Below are 21,052 nucleotides of genomic sequence, written 5' to 3' on the forward strand. Positions count from 1 at the left end.
GCATAAAACTCATCTCTGTAGGAAACACATGGTTATTTCAGGAGATAGACTCCCAGGTTAACTGCAGAGATATGTGATTACATTTTCAGGGCTGATGAAGTCCATGATTTTGGAGATATCTCTGCATTGTATAACTGGAGACTGGGTTTATCTGGGTCCTGAAGAGACTGATTTACATTCTATAATGTCAATTAAGACTTAAGACCATTATGTTTTCAAGGAAACCCTTACAGTCACCACATTATAATTATTCAACCCTGAATCTGTTCCTATTGAAATAGTGTTAGAGTGATAAAGTGGGATTATTTTCTACTTCTGCACTGCTTCTAGGATTTGGGAGTAGGAATAGAAGTCACACTAAGCCATATCACAGATTATGTATAAGATTTTGCACCATTCCTAATTTGTTGTTGATGAATTGTTTGTTCATTATTAAAATTCGTTTTTTATTTCTTGCTTTTTATTTTTGGCATTGAGAAAGAGTTTTGTGATCCATCTTCACTCTGCCATTTTGCCTAGAAATGCAACCTTTAATTTTTTTCTACTAAGAAAAATATAACCCTTAGATTCATATTTAAAAGAGGTTTCAATGGGCTGAAAAGTATGTTCAAGAGAAATCAAATTAAGAGACCTTACTAAGCACATGTACTGACATTTATATGTAAACAATTTGTTTTAAAGGAAACTGCAACTGAAAATTGTTGCTCTTGGCAGCATGTAGCCCTTCACTGCTTTCATAGCTTTGTGCTGACATCTAAGTGTTATTTAAAATGACCAGACCAAAACTGGTGACTCTCTGTTGAAGGGCACGAGCTCATCAGCCCGCATTAATACAGAGGGCAATTGAGCAACCAGTGTTCTGTATTCAGTCACCTGTAACTTCTTATACCAACACATTTCTCACAATGGTGCCATCTCCAGTGAAATTTAGGAGGGAAGGAAATCTGCAAATTAGCAATGCGTCACTTAAAACTTCCTGCTTGCTCTTTTTATAGCTTCCCTCTAGAAGCTCATCTTTCTTTCTGTAATCATCAACAGAATGAATCACTTGCTCATTGTTAACCTTTTATCTCCATGAAGTGAAGGTGACGATGAAACACTTCTCTGTAAGACTTCCTTGGCAGCTGTCCCACAATGCCTGCTGGCCTGTTTTGATCCCATTCCATATGTCCACAATTTAAGTGGCAATACAACTCTCTCTGAATTGTATCATACAGCACTGCAGGGCACAATGCTGTGTTACCTGCTTTTGGAAATAATCTTTTCAGCTTATTTCAATTTTCACATTAAAGAACTGGCTGCCTGAAACTTGATGATTACAGACTTGTAAGGACAGGATCAAACAGAAGAAGATGCTAGCAGGAAGTCAAATGTGAGAGCATTATTCTGCATGCATAATAGAGTCTTTGTCCGCTTTTAATAAATTTGAAGCCATTGGTAGTATTATTGACTCAGACATATCACTGCAGTTAGCTATTCTTACAAACTAATTCTAATGAAATGCTTAAGTGTAATACCTTACAGAGAAGTAATTTCAAAGGAGTATTATCAAATATTTATTAATTGTTGAAGAGCTTAAAGAGTTAATATATAAATGGATTCTTCTCTAGAAAACTTCCTATTTAATGAATCAAAAAGAAAAAAAAAGTAGTCAATTATTTGTCTCTTGATTAAAGACTCTGAGTAATGATTTTCTTCTAGGAAGAATTTCGTTTTCTTTAAATGAAATTAATGTTAGTGAACAGACATTGTTATCTTTTTGCTTAATCTGTTGTGTGTTTATTTTGTTTTTATCTGTAACTTTCTAGAATGACTGTTTGTTAATTTAGTAATTAATCAGTGATGAAACAATTTTTCCTGTCAGTGTATTTATAAATGAGGAAGTAAAGATCCATTACTATTGTTAAGGATTTATTTTTCTGTTCAGTGAAAAACAATTTACTTGAAAGCCTGTTTATTCTTAGTCACCACAGGTTAATAAACATAAATTTTGACACTCAAAGCTGGTAAATTAAAAGACTTGTTAGTTTAATATTTAAAGCAACCATTTCACAGTGTATTTCCCTGTAAATACTTTGAATATATTTTAGTGTGCTAGTGATTGAAGAAGAAAATTATTCATTTAATGATCATATATTTTTTTCATGAACACAGCAGCAATTCATTTTAAATTTTGTCACTACAATATTTTAGTTCATTTGTTATTAATTCTTTTTCCATGGTTGCTATCAAACTCCATTTGAAAAGTTACCTTAACTTCAAAGTTAATCAAAATGGTATTAACATACAGCTGAATACCTCTTTACAAACAAATCTTAATACTTTCTTTGGGCCCATGAGTACATATAGGTATGATAAAACTGCGTATCTATATATATTACTTTAAACATAGGATGCCCATCTTTTTTATCCTCACAACTTGTATCAAGTTGAATTTCCTTAGTAGAGACCTGTCTTAGTCTGTTTATCCTATTATAATAAATTGCCACAGACTGGGTAATTTATAAGTAACAGAAATTTATTTCTCACAGTTCTGAAGGCTAGGAAGTATACCAAGGCACTGGTATCTAATGAGTGCTTTCGTGCTCTGTCCTCACATGGTAGAAGAGCAGAGGAGAGCAAACCCACTCCTCCAAGCCCTTTTTATAATGGCATTATTCCATTTCTGAGGATGGAACCTTCCTCACCAAAGCATTTCCCAAAGGCCCCACCTCCCAAAAGTGTTGCCTTGGGGATACCTTTTCTAATATATGAATTTTGGGTGACACTTTCAGTCCATAACAAAACCATTTAATTCAGTTGTTTTACAAGTGGTAGGCATTCAATAAGTTCGGTTAAGTTATTGACTTGAACATGTGTGACAACATTGCCAAAGAGGCACTGAGCATAAATTCATTTGAAGACTTTTCCAAAAGTCATAACTAAGTTGAGTGTGCTATATTAACATAAACTTAGTGTTTGCCTATCAGTTTCTTACACTCAATTATCTTATCTCTAAAAATTTGTCATTGCATACTTATCCTCATACCCGACAAATGATGATATGAAGGCCTTCCCTGAAAACTTTCGCTTTGTCTCTTCTAAATTTCATCAGTGTACCATCTTCTTTTATGATATATTGGAGCAATCAAGTGAAAGGCTTACATTGTAATTTGACTTGCATATTTTCATGGAGCTTTTCATTACTTTTTAATAATTTACCCCAAATCCATTATTTCTCTGCAATATAGTGGGTCATGAATAAAGCAACCTCCCTGATCTCATAAAACTTGCTTTTTACTCCTATGTTTTCTTAAACACTCACAAAAAATAGTAAGTAGTAAAACATAAAACTTATGAATGAAATAGAGAATGGAAGACAACTAAAACTTACCCTTTCATTAAACATTAAACATTAACAGGTAACATTAAAATATTATAGAAACCATAAAATAATAATAATAATAATGGCTGACATTCATTGGAAACTTATATACAGATTTACTATATACAAAATAAACCATACCTAGATATTGATTGCTATTGCCACTTAAGAGATACAAAAATCTGGGACCCAGAGAAAAGTGTGTTTGAGATTCTTGGATATTAAAAACTATGATTACAAAACTGAATTATTACTTGAGTAAAATTCAATACTAAGTTTTAAGCCTGACATTCAAATCTTTTTATAATCTACTTTTTAAGTTATTATTAATTTTCTACTTGATATCTCACATGATGGTCATTTTCTTCATCGCACTGAGCTAGTGTGTGATAGGCAGTGGGAAACCGATTTAGTAGTAAAAAGACTTGGAGTCTAGTTTCTATGTGACCTTGTGAAAGTTTCTAGGTTTCTAAATGCTCCTTTGTGAAATGAGAAGATTGTACCATTCTCTGATGCTATTACCAAATCTTATCATCTGTACATTTTCTTTCTCCTTTTTTTGTTGTTTTTTATTTGTTTTGTTCTTCTTTAGCCTAAAACTTCACCTTAAAGTTTATCTCAATTTCTCAGATTTCCAAATCACCATAGCATAAGATAACTACTTTGATTTGTAGTGGTATGAGCTTATATACTTTATTGTCATTTCAAGTTTCCCTTACTGTATGACCTGTGGCAGAGGAAAAGTAGTGGAGCGAGAAGTCAAACCGAAGCCAATGCTTATGTATTTGGAGTGGGAAGTGAAGCATAAACTGTGAGATGAAAAAGATAGTGTATATAAAGTAGCAATAAAAGCAAGTCAAAAATCATGGAATAGCAAGCAGGAAATAATGAGATATGACTTTGGAGATTTTGAAGGACAGGATGGTGATTATGAAGGAGAATATGTTGTTGCGGGCCAGGTTCATGCTTATTGTAGAATTCCATTAGTTCTTAGAGTGATTCTGTGTGGTCTTCAATAGAAATTGAAGGTAATTTTGGTGAGGAGTCTTGTGTTACAGATAGTTAACCGGTTAGCTATCAGCTACCTATAGGTCAGAGTCTCCAAGAAGCTTCTTAAAAATACTCAGTTTAAATTATTTTGTAAATGCTATTTTTTATACTTTTCAGTCTAATGAAATTTTTACTACTTTTTTTAGGGATTTCTTTAAACTTCTAATATTGGAATAATTCCAGACTTACAGAAAAATTGCATGAGTTTTGCAGACAGCTGCCTTACAGCCTTCACCCAGCATCCCCCAATGTTAACATTCCACATGACTGTGGGAAAATTAATAGAGGAGTTAATATTGGTACAACCATACTGAAGAAACTATAGATCTTTAGCAGGTTTTGCCCATCTTCTCTATCAACATCATTTTCTGTTTGAGAATCTGATGCAGGTCATGTCTTTAGTTGTCATGTCTCCTTAGTATCCTTTAATCTTTGTACATTCCTCAGTCTTTCCTTGCTTTCATGCTTTTAAAGAGAACTGGCCAATTATTTTACAGATGTCCTCAGTTTGGGTTTGTCTGATGTACTTTCACGATTAGGTTGAGATTGTGAATTTTTGACAGGTACACCACAGAAGAGTTATGCCATTCTAACAGTGCTATACCAAGAGTACATGAAGTTAATATATCATAACACTGGTGATGTTAACTTTGATCAGTTGGTTAAGATAATGTCAACTCAGTTTCTCTACTGTGCAGTTACTAGATTTGTCTGTAATTAATAATTATGTTGAGTGAGATACTTTGAGACTGTGCAAACATCCTGTTTCTCTTCAAATTTTCACTCATAAATATTAATATTCATAGCTGGACCTTGCCTACAACAATTAATATGGTGGTTTTCTAATGATGGTTTTATATTTCCCTTATTCATTCTAGATTTAACCATTGAAATTTTTCTGTAAGGAATTACTCTCCCATATCCCCCATTTATTTATTTATTAAAAAGTTTATTGATATCACTATGATCTCATGGACATTTATTTTATGGAATTTAATCCAATACTTTTATGATTTATTGTGTTGTCGAAATTATTCTACCTTTAGCTAATAGATACTCTTTCAGAATAGCTTCTGTGCCTTTTTCACATGCTCTCATCCTTTACTGTGCATATATTTATTCCTGATGCCACATAATATTCCAGGTTTCATCTTGCATTTTGCCTGCTCATAGTCTGGTATCAAACACTTCACAAAGGAGATCTGGTTATTTATATTGGAGAATAATGTTTGGAAGCCAAGATATAGGTGTCAGTATGCTTGTGGCAACTGTGTCATTTTTTTCAGGCCCTCTAGATGAACAGAGCTCACAAATATCTGCATGCATACTAATCCATGCATACACACACATAAATATGGATCTATGTAATTGTACATATGTATCTATCTGTCAAAGCATGAATTTACTCTGATTCTAATCCAACACAACAGAGTTAAGGCTTTATATTTAAAGTAGACTTCTTGGAGGGGAAAAATGGTGGTTGAGAGGCAGGGCTAACTTGCAGCTCCCACTCAGACAGGCAGAACAGCACATGAAGGCTTGTATCATAAACTTTTGCTCCAAGAACTACTGCAGGAACATATCAGAAAAACTGAAGTAATTCACAGATCCTTTGAAAGAAGCCACTTGCCACTGTAAACTCTGTGTGACAGTTGAAAAACTATGAGTGCTCAAAGTGTGAAACATGGGGAAAGTTCACTTCTGAACACACATCCTCACTGGGGAACCTGAAAATTCAGATCATGGGAGAAGGATTTAACCATATGTAGGGTTGAAACAAATTTAGAGAGCTGAGCAAAATATAAAAGTAAAAGCAGCAGGAAGAGCCCTGTAGGCACTCCTGGTCCCCAGGGATGCCTAGGGAAGCCATTCCTGACTTTATGTCACAGAGATCCTTGGGGAGGACTGACAGTGGAATTGTCAGTAGAAAGACTACAGGTAAAATAAAGCTTCCATCTGAGCTCTGTAATAGTTTGACCCAGCACAAATTTTCCAGGGCAGAATTGGCATGGGGGAAGTGAGGGCAGGCATGCAAATAGGAAGTGCAGGCAGGCAGGAAGGGGCAGGGCCTGAGAGTCCTGCTTACTTTCTCAGCAGAGAGACTTGTAGCCTGCGGCAAGATCTCAGCCCTCCTCATCAGCTGTCTGGATGTAAACTTGGTGCTACTGGGGAGGCATGGTGGGAGTGAGACAGACTGGCTGCATGGGAGCAGGGTAAGGTCCGTCTCTGCCAGCTTTCCCACATTTTCCTAGCAACCAGTATGATGCAACAGAGGCAGCCATAATCCTGCTGGGAACACAACTTCATTGGCCTCAGAACTCACTCCCATCCACACAGCAGCTGCAGCAAGCCCTGCCCAAAAGGAGTCTTAGCTCAGACACACCTAACACTGCCCCCACCCGATGGTCTTTCTTTACCTACCCAGGTAGCCAAAGATAAAAGACATAATCTCCTGGGAGCTCTATGACCTCACCCATCACATGAGAAACGCGAATACTTATCCAGGTGACCTTAGGGCAAGTTTGTATACCCCCTATACTACCACAGCTCATGCTTTCTTGAAAGTGCCACCTCCTGGCTGGAGATCAATCAACTCAAGTCGTTACAAAACTCGTAAAAGAACAAACCCTGCTCCAAGAAAAGAGAAAACATCTAATTTCACCACGTGTAACATCCTGGCTAACCAGTGGTCCTGAGTCTGTTCACATGACAACTTCACTGCTTCACAGGATTCCAGAAAACCAAGGAATCACCCTTAGTCCGGTTTACTCTGCTGCTACCTCCACCAGAGCAGGTGCTGGTATCCATGACTGAGAGACCTGAAGAGGCATCATATCACAGGACTCTTTGCAGACACTCCTCAGTACCAGCCAAGAGCCTAGTAGCTCTGCTGGATGGCTAAACCCAGAAGACCAATAACAATCACTGCAGTCCAGCCCTCAGGAAGCCACATCGCTAGGGAAAGGGGGACAGTACCACATCAAGGGATCATCCCATGGATAAAATTACCTGAACAATATCCCTTGAGCCACAGATCTTTCCTCTGACATAGTCTACCCAAATGAGAAAGAACTAGTTAAACAATTCTGGTAATATGACAGAACAAGATTCTTCAACCACTCCCAAAAGATTCCACTAGCTCACCAGTGATGGATCCAAACCAATAATAAATCTCTGAATTGCCAGAAAAAGAATTCAGAAGGTCGATTATTAAGCTATTCAAGGAGGCACCAGAGAAAGGTGAAAACCAACTTAAAGAAATTAAAAAAAAAAAAAATGGACTAAAAATTCTCCAGAGAAAAATATAGCATAAATAAAAAGCAATCACATCTTCTGGAAGTAAAACACACAATTAGAGAAATGTAAAATACTCTGGAAAGTTTTGACAGAAGAATTGAACAAGTAGAAAAAAACTTTCAGACCTCTAAGACAAGACTTTGGAATTAACCCAACCAGACAAAGACAAAGAAAAAAATTTAAAATAAATGAACAAAGCCTCCATGAAGTTTGGGATTCTGTTAAGCAACCGAACCTAAGAATAATTTGTGTTGCCAAGGAAGAAGAGCAATCAAAAGTTTGGAAAACTTATCTGAGAAAATATTCATGAAAAACTTCCCTAGCCTTGCTAGAGATCTACATATCCAAATACAAGAAATTCAAAGAACAACTGAGAAATTCATTACAAAAAGATAATCACCTAGGCACATAGTCATCAGGTTATCTAAAATCTAGATGAAGAAAAGAATCTTAAGAGCTGTGAGGTGAAAGCCTCAGGTAACTTATAAAGGAAAACCTACCAGATTAACAACAGATTTGTCAGCAGAAATCCCAAAAGCTATAAGGGATTGGGGTCTTACACATAGCCTCTTTAAACAAAACAGTTAACAGCAAAGAATTTTGTATCTAGCAAAACTAACCTTCATAAATGAAAGAAAGATAAAGTATTTTCAGACAAATCCTGAGAATCTGCCACTACCAAGCTAGCATTAAAAGAACTACTAAAAGAAGTTCTAAATGTTAAATAAATAAATAAATAAACTTCAGAAACACACCAAAATTGAACCTTCCTAAAGCATAAATCTCACAGGGCCTGTAAAATAACAATACAATAAAAAAGGACAAGGTATTCAGGCAACAGATAACACAATGCATCTCAATACTAATGGTTAATGTAAATGGCTTAAATACTCCACTTAAAAGATATAGAACGACAGAATGGATAAGCCATCATCAACCAAGTATCTCCTGTCTTCAAGAGACAAGCTTGACACATAAAGACTCACATAAACTTAAGGTAAAGGGGTGAAAAAATATTTTTCATGCAAATGGACACCAATAGTGAGCAGGAGTAGCTATTCTTATGTCAGATAAAACAGACTGTAAAGCAACACCTGTTAAAAAAGAAAAAAAGGGACATTACATAATGATAAAATATGCAGTTCAACAAGAAATTTTCACAATCCTAAATGTATATGCACCTAATGCTGGAGCTCCCAAATTTATAAAACAATTACTACTAGACCTAAGGAATGAGAGAGACAGCAACACAATAATAGTGGGGGATGTCAGTACTCCACTGACAGCACTACATAAGTCATCAAGTCATCAACAAAGAAACAATGGACTTAAACTATACTCTAGAAGAAATGGACTTAACAGACACTTACAGAACATTCCATCCAACAACTGTAGAATATACATTATGTTCCTCATTACATGAAACATTATCCAGGATAGACTGTATCATAGGCCACAATAGAAGTCTCAATAAATTTAAGAATATCAAAATTATATCAAGTACTCTCTCAGACCACAGTGGGATAAAATTGGAAATCAGCTCCAAGGGGAACCCTCAAAACCACATGAACACATGAAAATTAAATAACCCACTCCCGAGTAACAGTTAAGTCAAAAATGAAATCAAGGCTGGAGTATGGTGGCTCAGGCCTGTAATCCTAGCACTTTGGGAGACTGAGGCATGTGGATCACTTGAGGTCAGGAGTTTAAGATCAGCCTAGCCAACATGGTGAAACCCTGTCTCTACTAAAAATACAAAAACATAGTGGGGCATTGTGGCACATGCCTGTAATTTCAGCTCTTGGGAGACTGAGACAGGAGAATTGCTTAAATTCAGGCGGCGGAGTTTGCAGTGAGCCAAGATCTTGCCATTGCACTCCAACCTGGAAGGCAGAGCAAAACTTCATCTCAAAAAAAAAAAAGAAAAAGAAAAAGAAAAAAAAATAGTAGAAATCAAGATGGGAATTTCAAAAATCTTTGGACTGAATGATAATAGTGACACAGCCTGTCAAAACCTTTTGGATACAACAAAAGTGTTGCTAAGAGGAAAGTTCATAGCATTAAATGCCTACATCAAAAAGTCTGAAAGAACACACATAGACAATCTAAGGTCATACTTCAAGGAACTAGAGAAACAAGAATTAAACGAACCCAAACCCAGCAGAGGGAAAGAAATAATGAATATCGAGCATAACTAAAGAAAAATGAAAAAAATATATATATATAAAAGATCAATGAAACAAAAATCTGCATCTTTGAAAAGATAAAAAAAAAATTGATAGACCATTAGTGAGATTAACCAAGAAGATAGAAGATCCAAAAAATAAGCTTGATTAGAAATAAAACTGGAGATAGTACATCTGATACTACAGAACTACAAAAGATTATTCAAGGCTACTATGAACACCTTTATACCCACAAACTAGCAAACCTAGAGAAGATGGATAAATTCCTGGAAATATGCAACCCTTGTAGAATAAACCAGGAATAAATAGAAACTGTAAACAGACCAATAACAAGCCACAAGATTGAAAGGATAATTTAAAAATTGCCAAAAAAAAAAAAAAAAAAAAAAAAATCCAGGACCAGATGGATTCAGAGCTGATTTCTATCAGACATTCAAAGAAGATTTGGTACCAACCCTATTGAAACTATTATAAAAGATAAAAAATCCTCCTTAAGTAATTCTATGAAGCCATTATTATTCCTATACTAAAAACAAGAAAGGTCATAGCAAACAAACAAACAAACAAACAAAAACTACAGACCATTATCCCTGATAAACATAGATGAAAAATCCTCTACAAAATGCTATCTAATCAAATCCAATAACATAGTAGAAAGGTAATTTGCCATGATCAAGTGTGTTTCATACCAGGGATGCAGGGATAGTTCAACATACACAAGTCAACAAATGTGAAATATCACATAAACAGAATTAAAAGCAAAAATCATATAATGATCTCAATAGGTGTAGGAAAAGCATTTGACAAAATACAGCATCCCTTTATGATTAAAACGGTCAGCAAAATTGGCAAGAAGGGACATACCTTAAGGTAAAAAAAGCCATCTATGACAAACCTACAACCAACGTTATACTGAATAGGGAAAAGTTAATAGCATTCCCCCTGAGAACTGGAACAGAAAAAGATGCCCAGTTTTACCACGTCTATTCAACATAGTACTGGAAGTGTAGCCAGAGCCTTCAGACAAGAGAAAGAAATGGCATCCAAATCACTAATGAAGAAGTCAAACTGTCACTGTTCACTAATGATATGATGTATACCTAGAAAATTCTAAAGACTCATCTATAAAGCTTCTAGATGGGATAACTGAATTCAGTGAAGTTTCAGGATACAAATTCAATGCAAACAAATCAGTAGCTCTGCTATACACAAACAGCAATCAAGCTGAGAATCAAACCAAGAACCCAATCCCTTTCACAATAGCTAAAAATAAAATAATAAAATAAAGTGAAATAAAATACTTAGCAATATACCTAACCAAGGAAGTGAAAGACCTATACAAGGAAAACTACAAAAAATAAAAATAAAAACTGCTGAAAGAAATCATAGATGAAGCAAACATATGGAAACATATCCCATGCTCATGGATGGATATAATCAATGTTGTGATAATGATAATGACCATACTTCCAAAAGCAACCTACAAATTCCACACAATTCCAATAAAAATACCATCATCATTCTGTACAGAACTAGAAAAAATAGTCCTATAATTCGCATGGAACCCAAAAAGAGCCCACATAGCCAAAGCAAGACTAAGCAAAAAGAACAAATCTAGAGACATCACCTTCCCTGAATTTAAACTATACTATAAGGCCATAGTCACCAAAACAGCATGGTACTGATATAAAAGTAGACACATAGACTAAGGGAAGAGAATAGAGAACCCAGAAATAAACTCAAATGCTTACAGCCAATTGACAAAAACATAAAGTGGGGAAATGACACCCTATCCAACAAATGATGCTGTGATAATTGGCAAGCCCAGTTAGAAGAATGAAACTAGACCTTTATCTCTCACCTTATACAAAAATCAATTCAAGGTGGATCAAAGACTTAAATTGAAGAATGAAACCATAAACATTCTATTATAGAAGAGAACATTGAAAATACCCTTCTAGGCATTAGCATAGGCAAAAACTTCATGACCAAGAACTCAAAAGCAAATGCAACAAAAACAAAGATAAATAGATGGGGCTTAATTAAATTAAAAAGCTTCTGCACAGCCAAAGAAATAGTCAGCAAAGTAAACAGGTCACCCACAGACTGGGAGAAAATTTTCACAATCTATCCCTCTAATTATATCCCTCTGGAAATAACTAATATCCAGAATTTACGAGGAACTCAAACAAATCAGTAAGAAAGCAACAAATAACCCAATCAAAAAGTGGGCTAAGGACATGAACAGACAATTCTCAAAGGAAGATATACAAATGGCCAACAAACTTGAAAAAGTGCTTAAAATCACTAATTATCAGGAAAATGCAAATCAAAACCGCAATGTAATACCACCTTGCTCCTGCAAGAATGGCCATAGTTAAAAAATAAAAATAAAAATAAATTTTAAAAGAAAGCTCAACTATAAAAAGGAATCAAGTAATAGCATTCCTAGCAACCTGGATTGACTTTGACTTGCAGTTGGAGACCATTATTCTAAGTGAAGTAACTCAGGAATGAAAAAACAAACATTGTATATTCTCACTTAAAAGTGGGAGCTAAGCTACAAGGACACAAAGGCGTAAGAATGATACGATGGACTTTGGAGACAGACTCAGAGGGAAGGTTGGGAGTGGGGTGAGGAATAAAAGACTACACACTGGGTACGGTGTACACTTCTCGGGTAATGGGCACACCAAAATCTCGGAAATCACCACTGAAGAACTTATTTATGTAACAAAACACCACTTGTTCCCAAAAACCTACTGAAATAAAAATAAATAAATGAATAAAATAAATATGAATAAAGTAGACTTTTTATAGTCAGTATATAATTGAATATTGTTTATTTATCCCAACTAACAGGTTTAATTCATGTCTTTAGATAATTTACATTTAAGTAATTGATATGGTTTAGGTCTGTGTCCCCACCCAAGTCTCATGTCAAATTGTAATCCCCAGTATTGGAGGCAGAATCTGATGGGAGGTGATTGAATCATGGGAATGGATTTCTCATGAATGGTTTAACACCATCTTCTTGGTGCTGTTATCATGATAATGAGTGAGTTCTCAGGAGATCTGTTTGTTAAAGTGTGTAGCACCTCTCCCCTCTCTCTTGCTCCTACTCCTGCCATGTGAGACACTTGCTCCTTCTTTGCATTACACCATGATTGTAAGTTTCCTGAGGCCTCCCCAGAAGATGAGTATATACCAGCATCAAGCTTCCTGTACAGTCTGTGGAACCATGGACCAATTAAACCTCTTTTTTTGTGGATTACCCAGTCTCAGGTATTTCTTTATAGCAATGTGAAAAATAATTAATAGGGTAATTATTGATATATTTGGATTAAAGGTATATTTTGCTATCTGTATCCTAGTTATTCTCTTTGCCTTTTGTTTCTTTTTCCTTCTTGGTTTGCTTTCTCTAGATTTAGTTAGATACTTTTCTGTTATTCAGATTTATATTCACTCAGCTTATTTATATTATGTTTTGTATACACTTTGTGTTTATAAGACACATCTTTAATTAATGAGATGCTACCTTCAATTATTTTTTTATTTCTTCACATGCTATGTAAGAACTTTACAAATTATATTCACAATCTACCCTACCATTTTTGCACTATTGTTGCCATGCATTTTATGCTATAAACACAAAATATATTGCTACCATTTTCACTTTAGTTTTTAAGGATAATTAAAAATAAAAAGGAATATTATTTTTAATGTTTTTATTACATTTATACATATCTTTATTTCCTTGTGTTGATTAGCTTCTCTCTGGTACATGCATTTTTCCAAAACTTCTTTTAAGCATCTTGTAGCATATGTCTGCTGGTGATAAATTCTTCGTTGTTGTTTCAGAAATTCTTTGTTTTTCCTGTATTTTTGAAAACTGTTTTTGTTGAGTACAGAATTCTGGTTTGACAGACGTTTTTCTTTTAATATTTTAAAGATTCTACACCATTTCCTTTTGGTATAAGACAAGAATTCTGCTCTATTGATTATCATTTGTTTTTTCTCTGCCTGTGATGCGTCTTTTTATTCTGGATGCATTTACATGTATACATACATGCATACACATACACATACACATACACATACACACATACACACCTAGGGTTATGATATTTAAACCACAAAAACAAAATAAACAGATAAAATTTTGTTACTATAAGGTATTCATACTTCCTGTGAAATGGTATAATGTTTTTTGAAAGTTAACTTGTTTTAGTTGTAAATCTATATTGCAAACTCTAGAGTAACTACAAAAAAAAGGTAAAAGAAAGAAAAAAATACAACTGATATGTAAAAAGGAAGAGAAAATAAAATCATACAAAATTACTCAACTAAAACCATAAAAGACAGACAAAGAGTGAAAGACAAAAATAAGAACAAAAAACAAGGCCAACAAATATAAAACAGTAATAAATATGATAGATATTGTTTATATTCCACTTTGTAGGATCCTATTATTGAATTATGCTCCAGTGCTATGATTAAGCCTCAAATTTTAGAAAGGGATTGCATTTCCTGCATCTCAGGTGTATAAAATTCACAAGTACCCCTCCTCCTCCTCCACCTTTAGTTTGGGGCCCATCACATGCTCTAATCCCTCTCCCAGTAGGGAACTTTTATTTTGTTTTTTCCCTCTGTTCTTATGCACTGAATGCAAATGAATTATCAGCAATATCCTAAAGGTGAGGTTTTTTTTTAGTTGCTTTTTCATCACAGATTAAGAAGTTTATCCCATGAAAGAGAAAAGGGAGAAAGGTCTGGACAGTTTCATGCACATCTTGTGATGGCTTCTGTTTATTCACCTGGTCTGTATCTAGAGGCAATTTTTCCCAGGATTCTCCTTAGGTTTCCTTGTGAGAAACTGGAAAGGTTTGTGGGGGAAAAGGGTTTGACCTGCTCCTTATATTTGGTTCACAGGGACTTTACACTCTCCCATCAGCTTACGCTCAGCCTTTCTCAATATGTTATCTTTTAAAAATCAGTGTACAGAGATATCTCTTCCAATCATTTGCATGTAATCTTGGCCTGTAGGTGCCTGCACTCCTACGATTTTGGGTTACTTGTTTGTCCTACAATTGCAGCTCTCTGAAAGTTTCTAAAAACATCATGAACTTGCATTTTACTCAGATATTTTTTTTTTTTTTTGAAGCAAGGATGAAACTAATGAATTTTCAAGCTCTCTACTTCCCTGAGCAAAAACCCAGAAGTCTTCCTTGTTGTTTAAATCCAGTATTTTTCCTGTACTCTGAAACTCATTTCTAATAACCGCCCCTGGGATTTCCCTTTAAACATTACCTTATTTTTACTTGCAGATCCACCACCTCTCTTTACAGGCTATCCTCCTACCATTTAAAAATATTCCTGGGGCTCCCTTTTCCTAATAACAACCAATTTTGAAACTACCTGCTTTATTTTCCTGATATTATTGAATCTCTTCATTCATTATGAATTACTAACATCTGATTTCTACCCTATTCACTCCTTTATGGATACTAATATCTGGTTTATTTATGTTTACTGGCCAAATGTTTTAAAATATTCTTCTTTTGAAATTTCTAGACATGGCACCTACCAGATTAGTCTCTTTTTTCCAACTGTTACTTTTTCTGCCTTACTCCAGACTCTTTGCTTGATTTTCTAATTTTTTTTCTCTCTCAGAAAATTCTTACCTTTGTAGTCTCTATTTTCATCATTATTTGGTGCATGCTAGATTCAGGTGAAATCAGACTTTGAGACTGAGATATACTTTTAGGCATTTATTATGGGAGGGTCTTGAGATCAAAACTCATGGGGGAAGAGTAAAAATTAAGTTTGGACAGAATGAGAAGTTGGGCTGTAGCATAGATTTCACAAAGACATCCGCATTCTATATGGCTCTAGCAAAGATAATTGTTTAGGATTGTCTCTCAATGTGGAAAGTGGAGCCAGGCCTTTGGCACCACCTTTATCTTTTCTCCACCTCACCAAAAACATCCCCAAACCCCACAGCCTAGGCAAATTCATTAACCAGTCATTTTATTTTATATGCTCCAGAGAAGAAGCTATGACCCTGTGTATGGCAGTTCTCTTTAGCCAAAGGCAATCTGTGACTGAGGTCATTTTTCTATAATCTCTTAGTTGTCAATAGCCTCAGAAGCTGGAGGTATTAACGTTTTACTCTGAAAATAGAATTTGGATGCACACCACATTGTCCATTCAGGTGGATGACCTCAAATCTACATAACAAAGACTTATCCCTCACCTGATTTCTTGTTTCATGCTTTCTATATGTTACATGGAACAACTACTGAAGGTATAATATACACATAATGAAAATATTAGAAGAGAGAAAGTAACATAAAAAAATTGGAACAATTATGACTGAAAATTTCCCCCATATAATATGAGACACCAAACCACAGATCAAAAAAGCTCAGAGAATCTCAGGGTGGATAAATGCCAAGAAAACTACAACTAGGCATGTCATTTCAAATTACACAAAACCAAAAATAAAGAAAACCATAATGAAAGCCAGAGGAAAAAACACCTTACCCATAGAGGAGCAAAAATAAACATAGCATCCAACTTCTCTTCAAAAACTATGTACGCAAAAAGTATGTCGAGTGACATATTTTGAAGCATTGAGAAAGAGAAAAAAATCGAACTTAAATTCATGTTACTAAGTAAAAGCAGCTAATCTGAAAAGAACACATACCCTGTGACTACAACTCTATGACATACTGGAAAATGTAAAATTATGGAGACAGTTAAAAGATCAGTGGTTAAGGGTTAGGGGAAGGATAAATAGATGGAGCATAGAGGATTTTCGAGCTAATGAAACTATTCTGCATGATACTGTTATGGTAGGTACATGTCATTGCACATTTTTCAAAACCCATAGAATGTACAATACCATGATTGAACCCTAATGTAAACTACGGACTTTGTATAATGACATGTCAATGTTGATTAGTCAATTGTAACACATGTATCATTCTAGTGGAAGACTCTGATAATTGTGAAGGCTATACATGTGTTGGGTATATATGGGTATATAGGAAATCTCTGTAACTTCTGCTCAAATTTGCTGTGAAACTGAACTGCTCTAAAAATATAACCTATTAAAATATATATAGATATATTTACTATAAAGCAACAGTATTCAACACAATTTGTACAATGTGAAATCGACAACAGAATGCATGAATCTTTTTCTCACTTTCTCTTTCAGATTAGAAAATTTTTCAGATGAGATTTGATCAATATTATTAAGTTTACTCTAGAGTCATATTCCTGATTTTAAAGTATTTAATCCTTTAAATATTCTCGGTAATTTGTTTTGGTTTAATAAATAAAGAAAGCACCTAAATTGCAACTCAGTAGTTTTTCGTTGCTTCAATGCCATTAATTTCATAATTCTCACCATCTTCATACATTTATAATGTTTAGTTAATGATATAAAAGTTATATACACAAGTGTAGAAAACTGAACTGCTAGTGATATATGTCTTGGTCATATCCTTGTCAGAAAGAATAGCCCACTGAGACATACTGATATTTCTGACATCCACCTGCTTCCAGGATGAACTATATTTGTGAAGTATGTTTAACTATGTTTCTTTTTTCTTTTTCTTTTTCTTTTTTTTTTTTTTTTTGAGAAGGAGTCTGGCTCTGTAGCCCAGGCTGGAGTGCAGTGGCGCTATCTCGGCTCACTGCAAGCTCCATCTCCCAGGTTCATGCCATTCTCCTGCCTCAGCCTCCTGAATAGCTGGGACTACAGGCGCCCGCCACCATGCTCGGCTAATTTTTCGTATTTTGGTAGAGACAGGGTTTCACCGTGTTAGCCAGGATGGTCTCGATCATCTGACCTCATGATCCGCCCGCCTCAGCCTCCCAAAGTGCTGGGATTACAGGCGTGAGCCACCCTGCCCGGCCTAACTATGTTTCTTAAAGAAAGTTTTCATTGTTGAAGCACAAATGTTTAATAAAAGTTATCCTATTTGTTTACAGGATCAAAAAAGGAAAGTCTTAAACTGCAGTATGGAATACTAGATACTCACTGTCTTCCGTTCCTGCAGGAGAGTAAGATAAATTCTGATGTATGTGTATGTAGACTTGGGAGTGTTATGGGCTGAATTGCATTCCCTCAAAAATTTGCATGTGGAGACCCTAACTCCAGTACCTCAGAATATGACTTTCATTTGGAGAAAAGGCCTTTGAATAAGTAATTAAGTTAAAATCATGTTGTTAGGATCAGCTTTAAACTGGTATGACTGGTGTCCTTATAAGAAGATATTAGCACACAGAGAGACACCAGGTCTGAGCATGCACAGACCAAGGGACCACCATGTGAGGTTACAGCAAGAAAATGGATATTGGATATTTCCGGGACAACAAGAGAGACATCAGAACAAATTAAGCCTGCCAATATCTTGATCTTGGACTTCTAGCCTCAAGCATTATGAGAAAATTAATTTCTATTGTTTAAGCCACTCAATCTGTGGTGTTTTGTTATAGCAGCACTAGAAACTAACAGGGAGTCTGAATGAATATATTATTAACATAATTCAGGAGAAGTACTTACTTGTTCTAAATCATCTGGTATTAGGCAAGGTGAGATAAAATAGGTGCTATACTTATAATCATGCCTGGCACATAAAAACATTCAATAAAATTGTTTCTATCATTACAATTAATATTACCTTCATTTCAAAGGTGATTAGTGAGCTGTGTTGTTAATCTCAACAAGGAAGGCAGCTGTGTTTAGTGAGCTAGCATTGTCCAAAGGACAATAACAGACCATTCAAAACAGTGAATCTGAATGGAAGCAAAAGGTAATATCTACAATGGCACTGTTGCTTTCCTCTGTAGCATTTATCAGACAATCTCCCCTTTGCTTTGTGAAACCTCACCTGCATAGGATTCTCAGAGAGTATATGTATAGGGCAGACAAATGGAGATGTCATTGGACTTGTTTCATCATGTGGGCCTTGAGAGGGTTTTAAATAATTTGGAGAAATAAGTCATGTAACTGAGGGCATCTCTGAGCCTTAGGTAGGTTCATATTAGTTTGACTGATGTCTATTTGGGAGCCATTTTTAATAGATTTTTATTGATCTTTTATTAATATATAATTCCTTGGTGGGTTACTGATAAAATTAATAAATCTTAACTTACATCAAGGACTGAAAGAACATTTGGTGGATATTTTAAATAATATATTAAACTGTAGACAGAAAAATGTGATTCCTTATAATTTATAATGCTTTCATTATGAATCAGAACTGCTGATATCAGAACATTTCTTTGTATTATGTATCACTAAAATTAAACTTCTGTTAAATAAATACTAGCAAAATGAAAGCATGTTATATTGAAACTTATTTTGGTTATTTTCTTCTGAAATATTATACATAAAATGGACATTACTAAGCTAATGTGATGATTCCATATGTTCAGAAAAAATAAGCTTTTCATTCCTTTTCTTAGTAGAAAGGGTCTAGAAATGCCAGGTTTAATCTAATATAACTAACTTTTATTATTAAAGGAGCTTAAACTTCAAAGAAATGAAACAATTAAATAGATTAAGAAACAATATGTGAATTGAATCTCATTTGAGGTTAAACAACTGCTTTGGGTTACATACATTAGCTATTTCACCTATTTCTTACTTAGGAATGGGCTTGCCTAATTCATTTTTTTTTTTTTTTTTTTTTTTTTTTGCAATCGCCAAAAATGTGACAGGAAAACAATTAATTTTACTTTAATGTCTCTTCATTACTGTCGATCCTATCAAAGCATTATGCAACATTTGGAAATATTTCAAATGCCCATGGATATTGTAGAATCTATTTGCGTTTTATCATGAGACAAAAGTAATTGACTAAAATACTCGGCTAAGGGAATTATTAACTTTTTCTCTCAACACTTATTTAATTTCATTTGGTTATTCATGACTCAACTGTTAAACAGCTACATAACTCTAAAGCTTTCTGACCCTGGATCTAGATCATTTGTTAACAGGTAAAATAGGAAAGAAGAAATATCTATGACTGGCCAGTGGCCTGGAAGAATTAGCCAATCACATCATTTTCTGGGGTTGCATTTCTAAGTGAAAGGTGGCATGTCTATAATGGCTAGGATGTATCGTACACAGGATGATGTCTCCAAAGCACTTCTGCCACAACTCTAATACTTGGTTTGACTGTCATCTTCAGGAGTTGCTATGACTTTAGAGAGCAACAGTAATACAAAAATAATAACCCGAACTAAGATTTATAATTGTCATTTCCTGTCACTGCCATTTTGAAGAACTGATGTCACAATAAAGAATGAAACATTATCTAAATGACATATTTCTCAGTATAGGTGAATATATAATAATCACAGATATTGATTGGGCACCTAACACCAATTTTATGATTATTAATGGAAACTTTTTATGTAAACTCAGCAAACAGTTTGAAAAGAAAAATAAAGGATTTTAACATTCAATTTCTGGTATCAATTTTAGCTTGCTCCTAGGTCTGTTTGTATGCGATCATCTTTATTTTACCCTTGGTCTAAGAAAAACTTAGAGCTTTTCATATAGAAGCTTTTATATACATAAATGAAATGGCATTTAACATAGTAGCTGCAACTTTTTTTGTCCTGGAAGAAAATTTGTATAAATAAGTAGAATAAACCATTTGGTTAACCTCCCTGAAAATCATAGCTACTCCAGGAATGTTCACTGTGCACAATGGTGCCAGAAAAACAAGTTGTTTGCACAAAAGTGTGACAGCATCATCCAATTCTCCATAACAAAGCAAACTATTTGCTTTCAAGCAAACATTAAATAAAGAGAATGTCGAATTTTCCATTTCAAGAATAAAGGTTTGAAAGTTACAACAAATTATTCCATGTCAAGATAGAATTTTAACATTTCTCCCTAATTTGTATATATAAAAGGAATTTTGGAGTGTATCTGACAAAATATGGCTTAAAAAGTGAAGAATTCATTACCTGACAAAAGTGTCAATTTAGAGACATCATACATTAAGATTTTTGTGTATTTTAGATTTGCTTTCTTTATTTTTATCTTATTCCACTCGTTTTCTCCTCATTTCTTTCATTTAACAAAATATTTTGAGAGCCTAGAACTAAGGTAATATTTTTGGAG

The sequence above is a fragment of the Macaca fascicularis genome, chromosome 4 (assembly GCF_037993035.2).
Source record: "Macaca fascicularis isolate 582-1 chromosome 4, T2T-MFA8v1.1".
Classification (NCBI taxonomy): domain Eukaryota; kingdom Metazoa; phylum Chordata; class Mammalia; order Primates; family Cercopithecidae; genus Macaca; species Macaca fascicularis.